General features: G+C 44.8%; 1 long non-coding RNA gene across 1 annotated transcript; it reads right to left on the bottom strand.

The window, feature by feature from the left end:
- Nucleotides 1-3109: 3109 nt before the first annotated feature.
- On the bottom strand, nucleotides 3110-7781 carry LOC142061758 (uncharacterized). The gene is made up of 3 exons (XR_012662304.1): nucleotides 7636-7781; nucleotides 6963-7207; nucleotides 3110-5786 (listed from the first exon to the last, which is right to left on the bottom strand). It is a non-coding gene; the product is annotated as an uncharacterized LOC142061758 (long non-coding RNA).
- Between the last annotated feature and the right edge of the window lie 3775 nt (nucleotides 7782-11556).

Raw genomic sequence — 11556 nt, 5'->3', positions numbered from 1 at the left:
CTGACTTTTTTTTTTTTCAAAAGATGTGAATTCCTTGCAAGAGGAGGGGTCCCCTACACAGCAACCCAAGTCAATGGCTTCTATTTCAGTACAAGAACTGACAATAAAATAAGTAGCTGCCTATACCCATTCCAGCTAGTGGCTACTGGCAAATAAACAAGTTAAAGGAAAACAAACTCAGAAAGCAATAAGGACAGTTATTTAAAAAAATGAACAGTCAGCTGGTGTGTTGCTTTTTATATAGAAATCATTCAAAACAAATTAAATTTGTTGTTCTATGTGGTAGAGCTGAAAGGTTTGTGGCAGGACTTGTCTGCAGGAAACAAAGAGAAGTAACCCACCTAGCTGCATGGATTGCTGTAATTATGATCCTACGCAGAATTGATATGCAATAACTTCCTCCCAGGTTTTTAGAGGAAAAAGATTAATCTGGCAGAAGGTAAATTTGGCATTTGGTCAATCAGTACTAGTGAGATATGTGAGGGGAGACAGTTACAGGTGGAGAAAGACAGGTGGGAGAAGTCAAGGTGCAGGAAGGGGGTTTGTAGTTTTCCATTGTTACACAAAATGGATTCCAAAAAAGGGGATGATTGTGTGGATAGATGCTGTCTGGAACTGATTGATTGATTACTGGGGCAAACACCAGAGGGGGGAAAAAAAAGATATTTTTATAAATTAATCTCAGAATCATTTCTGGAACTTCTATATGTTTCATTTTAATTATCATCTTCCTTCTTAGTTTTGTAATTGATTCTCCTTCTTCATCTTTCATAACAGACAATGAGAACCAGGATCAGCAAGTGTGATCGAAATGAAAACTTGACCTAAGAGTGGGCCTGGTATGTACTTAAATAGGTTTATGTGATTACTGAATTAATCCTGAGGAAAAGATTAGATTACAAGGGCATGGGGAGGAGAAAGGGAGGAGCATCCATTCATACATGGAAATCTTGGTGGAGGGGATACTCCTGTTTCCAAATAGAATCTTCACAGTTAGCACATACATTCAAATTAAAGTCATTAGCACACTCATTGATAAACAGAACAGATGTCAAGGTCCTCCCAGCCCCTTCCGTCCTCCAGACAAAAAAAAAAACTTTGCAGACTTTCACAGATATTACACAGGTTCAGGATCCTCCCAACCCCCAGAAGCTCCCTAACAAACAAACAAAATGTGCAGATTTTCACACACAGCTTACACAAAATCACAAGTTCTCCTTTCCCCAAAAGCTGCTTTATTTGCATGAGGCAGCTGCACTGGAAACAAGGTCTGTGCATGCCACTTCAGTGAAGTATGAACCTGGGTTTTCAATTGCTTTGCCCCACTGTGAGAACAGTGTGAGGGGGAACAACAGCCTGTAGTACACAGCTCCTGGGACAAAACCTGTGCCTCCTTCTGTGGCCCGTTTCACAGTGCACTCTGGTAGAAAATGATGTGCTAGAGGTAGCCACTGCTATTATTATTGTAGTAGAAGCAGTAAGTATGATGTGGTTTATTTTTGTTCTGTATAAATTTCAAGATTCAGAACTACATTACCCCGATGAATAAACAGTATCTGTGGCTATTTTAGCCTTTACACAGGGGCTTCTCTTCTGCTTTTATTTTAACACAAAAAAACTCCGAAAGTGATAATTCTCTGGCAACCCAGCTATGCGCATGTGTACATGTGCAAGTGTGCATGGAACAAAAGGGTGGAGAGGAGCTCTGGGTTGTAGTTACTACTTGGAATATATCTGGTTTGTGCTTACTAACCTTCTGCTGCTTCCAAGAACAGCTCAGTAAATCATGCCTCTTCCACTGAAACTGCATATACACCACTGTACGTTTTCAGCAGGGATCCAGATGTGAGCAATTAGGCCACGCTGTGCTATTATGCTTCCTCCCATATATGAAGCACAGCTAAATAAGAATAAACCAGCCCTTTCTTAAAAATGTGCACAGTCCTTCCCAGACAGGCAGTGGTTAGCCCTTGATGGCATCTCCAGCGAGCACTTTCCAAACTCATGGTCTAAATACATGCCAAGACGCATGTCCTGACTGTGTGTTGGGACGAGGTCCTGTCGCCCACTGGCCCTCTCTTCCCTCTTGCTCTCCCGATGTGAAGAGCTCTGGCTCCAAGGCTGGCAGCTATGTCATGCAGCACCCCTTTCCTCCTCCTGCCCCCACCCACCCCATTTGGACGACCAGGAAAAAGGAGCACTCTGAAGCATAACGCACCTTAGAGGACAGAGACAGCTATTTGGACTGAATGCACCAAGAAGCACAACCAGGATTGCTCTGAGTCCCTCGTGGGTGTGAGGTTTGCCTGGCACCTCAGAGGAAGCCGTCATTTCCACTTGCTCTTAGTTCTGTGGCAAAATCTCAGCAAAAAAAAGCACAGCTAGGGAAAGCCGGTCTGCTAGAGAGAAAGGTTAGGCCTTCAGTAATGTCTAAACAAAAGGCAACAAGCCACTCGGGTTGAGTTTTTTTCCTCAAGAGATTCCAGACTGCTCTGGATCCAGTAAACAAAAACTGCCACTGGGGAAGGCAGACATATTTTTCTTTTCTCTCAAGAAATTGTAGATGTCATTCTATGTTCTGTGGTGGAGAAAAAGTTTCTTGAAGTAACTGGAAGGTCCCCATCAATTAGATGCTGAAAGGCTCCAAGAAAGCAATCTGATTGCTCTTCAAAAAGACATGAGAGATGGATAGGCATTACAGAGACATTACAGACACACTTTAAGACATTAAAAATAACATTCCAACCCAATTCCTAAACTGTAACACTGGGTTAGCTACTAGTGGCTCACTATGATACCTAAAATGTTGTTCTAATATTGAAGTATTGTTAAGTCCACTGGACCAGGCTGAGCTGACCCTAGCAGACGGCTATGGTGAAGGTAATCAAATCATCCTACCTTTCCGTCCCTAGATTTATTTTTGCAGTGTGTAGACACATATGGAACTACAAAAGGGCAAAGCTGGCTATGATAAAAGAGGGTAAAGGGAGAGGGGAAGGAGGGGCTATTTACAAGGAAGTTTGACACTCTCCAACTCTCTTCAAGATGTGAAAAAACCCCTTGGAAACCACTGAGAAGAAGGGACACGTCACAGGCTAGGTGGTGCAGCTCATGAATGCTGAGTATTTGGGGGTGGGGGAGAACAGCAATCATTTAAATTGAGGTAATGGCTTCAGTATTTTGCAAAAGCTTTATTTATTTAAGGAAAAATATACAAAGGGTATATTTTGCCTATCCAAAAGAAAAAAAAGATGTTGGTCCTTTACTTCCCAATATGTTTACATCACTTCTGTACAGAGTCTGACACTCACTAACATCCTAAACATTTCTGGAGTTCAGACGTCTTATACCACAATCATACTTTTTTGCTGGATCTTCAAACAATTGGCTGCACGAATGCATTTCACTGTCTGGCTTCTGAAGGTTTTGGGCACCACAGAATCATAGAATAGAATCATAGAATCATTAAGGTTGGAAAAGACCCTTGGCAGCTACAAAACAGAGGTTTGGCTCTGCCTGCTGGCTAATCCGCCACCTGTCAGAAAGCCCTTTCCTTTTGGTGCAGATTCCTGGTTGACCCAGCCGAGCAGCAATGCTGAGTGCAGCAGGGAGAACTCTCTGCATTTCAGTTCCCCCACAGGAATGTCTGGGGCTGTTCCTCAGGAAACATCCTGCTCTAATCCTGCAGGCAGCCGAGGAAGCAGGGAATGTGCTCCTGACAGCCAGCACACCCTCAAGAAATGTTCATCTGCAGGTCTGGGTGTATTTGTTTACTACTTTGATCAGTCTTTGACAACAGCAGAGCTTTCTCAGTAATGGTGGATTTAATTTACAGCACCCTTTCCCCATCTAGACTCTTCTCAGCCTGTCTCAGCATGCCAGCCCACCAGACCAGTTAGCACCTCCAGCAGCATTTTTTTCTTCTTGTGCTCTTTCTCCTGTTCTCTTCTTTTTGCTTCATGTCTTCTCTTCCAGACAAAGATGAGACTGTTATCCAGGGGAGGCATAAGCAAATAGCATATACTTCATTTCTTTTTCTTGAGAAAGTGCAGGTTACTGATGCTGGGCTTAGAAGGAAAGAAATGTAGGCAGCCTCTCACTCTGGCTACCATGAACAAACAGTGCCTGTATGTCTGTAGACAGCAGTATGAGGTGACTTTTCAAACCTCCCCATGCTAAGATCATGGCCAAAGGCAGTATGAGGATATATTTTGTCCAACTATTTCAGTGGACTTTGAATCAGACCGATGGACCACATGACCATGTCCATGGACATGGAGCACCTACAAGCATAAGACAGCAATGTCTGTCCCTACCCCTTCTAATCTTTGAACTTTCCCAACATGCATCAGGTGACGAGAGATCTCTCCTTCCTGACTGCTCCACAATACACCTTTCCAAAAGTCCTGTTCTTCAGCAGCTACTTCCTGGGCTGGTTCTTTTGTCATTGGGTCTCTAATTTCAGTTAGCTTCCCAGCTGCCCAGAGTTTTATCTTGCAGTGGGTCCCTGAGATGGGTTCATCAGTTTTTCATCATGCTCACTCACTTCCACGCAGTCAGTCCTTCCCCCTAACCAGATACTCTTTCTGAGACGGAGGAATATTTGAACCCAACCTTCAGGAGTGAGCGCTGCCAAAAATTCTTCTTAAGATAAACATGACCGCCCCTCAGCTTCTGCTAACAGCTGTTGCAAGAGAACAGAGTTCCTCATGCAGGGTGAGAGGACAAGCTTGTGTTTTGATTCTTCTGGCGGTACGATGAAAACAGGGGTTTGATATGTTGTGGAGGATTTGTAAAACTGCATGTTTAATTACCAATTCTTTTTTCCTTTTTTTTCATTTTTATTTCAACTGCAAACTAATGAATAAAGTGGTAGTTTACAAGTTCTTCCAAGCTGAATACTCTGAATGTTTCAAAGAAAGAGTATATAAAATGCATCATATTTATCTCATGAAGTTATAACATGGGCAGTAATTTATCAGAAACCTTCCTCTGTCATTTCGTGCACAGTTCTTTCCAGTCCCTGCTACGTGGTATATTAACAATCCCTTTCTATCCAAAGCAGCGGTAAGACATGCTTCAAAGCAGTGCACTTTTGTAAGACACTCTGTGGGTCTTCCCAGAATAGGATGATGAATACAGTCTAGCTTGTCTGAATGTTGCAAGTGGTCAACAATGCTTCTGTGGCATGTGCCGACTACAAAGCCTACTATAAAATACATGGAAAGCTGTAGATATAAGAAGTTACAGTGCTGGTAAAACTGGACAGCTGTAGCCCTGAAGAAGTCTTCTACAAAGCCACAGCAGGGAAAAAAACACACATCAAATCCAGTTAAAAGCTTTCTGAGACAGGCTCAAGAGCCCTGCCTGCAAGAGTAAGCATATAGCTTATATACCAATACTTTTAATTTTTGACCTGACTCCTAGACTGCCAACCTGGACACCAGGCAGCTGGGGAGGATGGCAGGGATGAGGCGATGGGGAGGACCACCACAGCTCCCTGCCCAGTGCCCTGCAGAACTAGCACGTCGTGACCGCTTCCTGGTGCTCATGGTCCAGCAGCCTCTGAGCTAGGGGCAGGCTGCTCCTGGCCACCAGTCCCCCAGCCACCTGTGCCCCCACACATTCATTGAAACAGATGCTGCGACAGGCTGGGAAACGTTGGCATTCCTTGGGACATCATAGCTGTGCGGCCCTGGGTTTTAAGCAAGTGTTCTCTCCTCTTTTGATCAACATCCATGTTTTCTCTTCCTCCTGTGCATCCAGAGATCTGGTTTTGTTTAACCCTGAAATGCAAAGGGAATAATCTAGGTTAGGAAAAAAAAAACAAGACCAACACAGGACCCGCTCCCCATTCCATCTTCAGGCACTTCTGCAGCAGCAAACCTGAGGGTTTTTTTTCCATTCAAAGCCACAAACTGGCCTGAGTTTGCTAAAACCTGGGCTAGCGCACATGAAACCTTCAGCGTGCCTGTGAACTGCCCTGCAGCTCGAGAAATTCAGAACTGGTCTGCTTATCTTCCCCCAGGAGACCCCCAAATTTGCTGCCAGCACCGCCAGCGCCTTTGCGAGCCCCAACACCGCCCCTTCGTGGCTGCAGCCGTCCGGCGCGTGGCTGGGCCAGCGGCTCTGCGAGATGCTGCCTCACACACTAAAACTGGAAAGCACTGGTATGTTTATGGAAAGGGGTGGGCTCTCCCCGCCATCCCACCCTCCCCCACGAAATTCCAGTCCGAGCAGGAGATCAGACTAAACGAGCTGTCCGTCCCCCTCCAAAACAGGCTTTGCCTGTTCACCCCACATCCATGCCTTAGTCCTGAGCGGGCAGGAGCTGCAGCTGGTCACGCAACTCTGTTACGACATTTTATCAGCTTTCATTTTGTTCTCTGAGAACCAAGGGTCTGCTTATGTGTGCAACTGCTTTCTCTTCCAGGCAATATGGACCAGCAGACTCAGTGCATATGTGCACGGGGCAGGGAAAGAGGCCGCAATGCAGCAGGGCAAAAGTGCCTGTAGCACACGTTTGCATCTCCTCAGATTCCTGGCAGGACCATGCTGTAAGGTATGGCACTTGCACAGTTGCTTTGTTCTGCTTTTTGCAGCAGCCAGGAATACTCAGCACACAGCCCCCTCCCAGCCTGAGCATGACTGTCACCAAATCCCTCCCTGAAGGCTGCTAGAGGTGTGGGCAAGGGCGATTTTCCCCACACATCCCTGAGTGGGACCCCACTCTCCCCCCATCAATCCAAGCGCGAATCACCAAGGGCCACCACCAGCCACGCAGTCCCTTCACTCTGCTGGGGTGGTAGAAACACAGAGTGCTCAATCACTTGTTTGCGATTTTGTTTCTCCATTGAAACTTGAAACACTTTGGCATGAACAGTGTAACCAGATGTGGCCAGGCTTTGAGATCCTCGCATATCCCAGCACATCCCTTTTTAATGCAATGACAGGATTAATACCTGAGCAAACATGTAAGGCATTGGTCTCGCTCACCTAGGTGGGAACACCCCTTGCTCCTCGGTGCCGAAGTGAGGATGTATTTCATGACTTCTCTGCTCTCTGCAGCAGGCTTTTTGTTATCACATTTACTCTTTTCCAAGCCTTCTACCTTTTTTCACCCCGGGAAGCTGATGGCTCCTTTATCAGAACCAGTCAGTGCAAACTGCTGGATGACACAAACCAGACGGCCTGCATCCGCTGCAGACTGGGACAAAAGATGGAAGCAAAAGATAATAATGAAGCACAGCTGGCTGATAAGCATGTTTAAATTTTGCAGAGATTAGCTGTGAGAACAGGAAGGAGTTCTTTCTCTCCCTTCTGTTTGTTTAGCTTTCTTTAATTGTTTATTTTTAGGATGAAAAACATGCCCATTCAGACTTATCAAGCAAGTTAAAGCAAGGCACAGGGAGAAATTTGTCTCATTAGAAACATGAAAGCCCCATCGCAGCCAAAAGTAAACAGGACTTTCCATTTCCCAGAGCCACGTACGCTGGCGAAGGGCTGCTCGGCTGCTCGCCATCCTCGCTGGCCGGTGCGGAGCAGCGAGCTCAGCCCGTGGGTCCGCCTGGCTCCCCTGGCTCCGCGACAGGGAGAAGGGAGGGAGAGGGACTGCACAAGCGCCACCTCACTTACGGATGGGATACAGCAGCGCCGGCAGGTTTCATAACTCCTCTCGCATGGCAAAATATTCCTGTTATTTATCTGGGCGTTGCAGCATGCACCATAAGTAGAGGTTATTCAGCAGCGAGCCTCTCTTGAAGTCCGCGAGTGAGTGTCTGTGCCTGGTTTCCACAGATATAAAAACAAGCTCTGGAAAAGAAGTGTTTTTGTAAGGGGAACAGGCAAACAAAACATGTTTGAAGGAAGCGTTGCAGTCTGACAGCTGCTGCCACAGGATGACACAGAAGTTTTCCTTACGTGCTGCAAAGTGGGGAGATCCAGGCTGCCACCAGAAGCTAAGCAGCCTTTGCAAAATGGGGTATTTCATTGCCCTTCTTCCTCTGAGTGCCTTGTGCTGAAGGCCAGTCCCTAAATCTGAACCAGCCTCTGATCAGTTCCTACACCTGCAAGCCTGCAGCCCCTTCTGGGGATCCTTGTTGGTTGAAAAGCTGAGGGGTCAGATCAGTGTTATACAGCATCTCACTTCTCCCTCCCTTCTGACTGACAGCGCACACAGGAGGTCCTGTGTAACATGCTTCTTTGGAGGTTAAAGCAGAAACTTTACCCGAGCTCCCTGTTCACACCTGGTAACAGTACGAATGAACAAAGAGGAGCAGGGTCAGCTGGACTCCAAGTGCTTTATGCCACCCTGGAGAGGCAAAGCTGTGATGGAGCTGGGCTTCCCCTGGATGTGCATCCCTGGGGCCCTGCCAGGCAGCCAGAGGCATGCCACAGAATGTCATCACCCCTTGCTCGCACCACTTGAGCTCTGACACTCGTAACACTTTGTGTTATAACACTTTGGCTCAGGCCTTTAGAACTATTCCTTCACTGGTCACGGGGTGCTTAGACAGCACCAGACCAGGAGGGTAATTCTATGATGCTTCCCTCTTACCTTACCCCAAAAATAGTACCAGCATGAAACGGAGAACTAAACAGAAGTTTAGTTCTTCGCTGAAGTCCGATATACTCCCTCACCAGACATCTTCAGTGTGGAGAGGAGGGGAGAAACACTTCATTCTGTTTTTCAGAATATATTAAGAGACTATTACACTACAATACGCACAAAGAAAGTATGACTGATAGAAACAATGTGCTTCTTGTGTTTTAAACGATGTGGTTTGTTCACAAGAGCCATTCTTTTGCATAGCTACACAAACTTGTTTGCAAGACTCACAGTGCGTATGTACAGAAACCAGCTGTACTGATAAAGCTTGTTAGTTATGTTGGAGCCTGGCAATCCCCATGACTCAGCTGAACACTGACCTGCTGCTTCTCCTATTGTCCCCCCTTGCTCTTGCCACTGCATGAATTTTAGTTTCACATATATTTATGAAAAAATATGTTGTTTTTTTTTTCCTTAAAAAAATCACTAGGAGTTGAATAATGTCTCTGAAAAGCCTGTACTCGGCTCCAGAACCCCCTTCAGCACAATGATGTGAACTTTTGTTAATCCTAGTGGTGTTGCAGCCTCCAGAGGGCTCGGCACAGCTGCTCGGCTGTGCCGGCCACGTTGCCGGACATGAAGGCACCGGCTGGCTGGGGGCCAGGGGGCAGCCAGCTAACGCCAGCACACCCCCAGCTGTACACAACTGCCTGCTCACTGCGAGCATTGCAGAGGTGCAGCACGCCGTCTCTCTGACTTAAATTGCAGGAGGGTGATGAGAATGATAATTTATTTCACTAGGTATAGCAGACGAGGACACCTATTAAGACTGAAGCCTCCTAGGTAATTATAATCGGCAGTAAAACACAGTATTTGCCCTGAAAAGCTTCCTATCTAATTATACATATTACTTCAGAATTATTACAAAACACTTTTTTACTGTCTAGGTTCATTGCTATAAATGACAAGTATTTTAATAAGTACCTTAGTACAAATCAAAATTCAAAATGACACAAGGAATTGCAGGTGCTTTGTAGATGTCTATTTTCTGTAAGATCATGTCTTTTTAACAGCTTATGTAAGATGGAGATATGAATACACTGTATAAGTCATTTGAAGGCTTGCATACTCCCAGTATGTGTTTTCCCATTTCTACATTTAAAAATGTAAAACAAGCTGCATCAAATTCACACACTGGCGGTACGAGTGTGCTTCGCTGTAGTTGCTGTCTGAGAACGTATCAATTCACTTGTATGAAGTGACCTGTTTCTTTTCTAGGAGGGAGGATGGAAGGAGAAGATTTGAGGTGCCAAAAGGTCAAGGACAGGCACCGATGCAGGAAAGCAAAGCTTCAACCAAGAAAAGTACCGGCGGGTCCATGTGGCTGCTGTGAGACCTGGTTTATTATCTTTGTACAATGTGTGCTTCCATATAGGATAAACACAAATAGGAGCACCGATATGCCGCAGCCCAGCATGTTGTAAATAAATTGTTGGATTGGCAAGATAATGAGATACAATACCTAATAATTGCATCTTTTTCACTGTTTTAAATAGGTCACATCTTTCTCTGACTCTGAATCAAATTTTCCTCTGTGCTGAGGGCCAAGCATGTGACTCTCTGTAGCTGTAAAAAAGAAAGCAGCAGCAGACCCTTGGGGTATAGAGATATTACAGCAGCCACGCAACACATTTCTGCATTCAGAAAAGCTTTAGTGTTGGGTCAGGCAACAGCTACTAAGCAGGGACATATGATTTTTTTTTTCATGTTGTCAGAAGAAAATGTGGAACTGATAAGAAACACCTGTGGAAATAGAAAGCCATCTCAGAAACCAGGGTTTGTTTAAGTGATGAAGAGATAAAATCTAAAGCCATGTGTTGCAAAGCAAGATAATCTTGAACAGAATGTTTGTTTAAAAAAAAAAATAAAAAAGAAGAAGAAGCAGTAGTACGTTTCAGGTAATCGGCTTTCCATGAAAAGAAAGGTCCTAGAGGATCATAAGGCAACATTGGTGCAGTATATAAAACTGCATGAGCTGCATAGATGCTGTTCATTCATTTTTCTTCATGGAAACATGATTCCATTTACATTTTATTTGCATCTTGTAAATATTTTCTTAGAACCCCAGCAGGACACTGGAAAGCATAAAAGCACACATTACCAGCTGAACATATGTAACCAAGGTTTTCTCTTTGCTTGCAGCTCAGCCTATTCCATGTGCTCTGATTTAAAGCCCTGTAATACACTTACCACATAGGAATTCTGTTTAGCTACATTTAACTTTTTTGAGGGAAGATTTGTCAGATCATTTGTTTTACTCAATGCATACATATTTTCATGCCTTTGTCCTGCTTGATGTGAAATAAGCATTTTTAAAGGAAGTCGATCTCAATATTTCTTTTCATTGTCTGGAATGAATGCAGTAGTTAAATGATAAATACTGGGAAATGTGCTGTACAGTGTGGATTTAATGGAAACATTGCCATGACTCTACGCCTCAGTGTTGTGGCATTAAATCAGTCAGAAGACAGAGGCAGACTGCCGGTGCGTGCGATGCCCAGAGGAGGAGGCAGTTCCAGTAATAATTTTAGAGACTGTAAAGTGATTCTAAAATGGAAATCTCAGCAGCAGTTCTAGGAGGGCCCAGCTGCAAAAGATACATAAACGCATGCCCAGTTTTAAACACACAAGTAGTCCCAAAATCAATGAGACCACCCACAGGCTTACAGTCCCTTGAAGAATTGAGCCCTTAATTGCTCAGTAACTGCTGCAAAAAGACATAATTTCCTCTGTATTATTTAATATTAAAAAGGGCTTTGCCAGCACAAAACACTGGAGAAGCCCAACCCAAACCAAGTGGGTAAAGTGAGGAACGAAAGCAGCCTTACAGGAAAGCTGGTTTTTTGCCAAAATTCTCCCCTATTTCAGCTCACGTTAAGTTGCTCCTCCTGGTGAGGTCCATGTTCAGCAGCACTCATTTTAGGCAGGACCACCAAATTACAGTGGCT

The sequence above is a fragment of the Phalacrocorax aristotelis genome, chromosome 1 (genome assembly GCF_949628215.1).
Source record: "Phalacrocorax aristotelis chromosome 1, bGulAri2.1, whole genome shotgun sequence".
NCBI classification, from domain to species: domain Eukaryota; kingdom Metazoa; phylum Chordata; class Aves; order Suliformes; family Phalacrocoracidae; genus Phalacrocorax; species Phalacrocorax aristotelis.
This window is presented reverse-complemented; position numbering and strand designations above follow the sequence as displayed.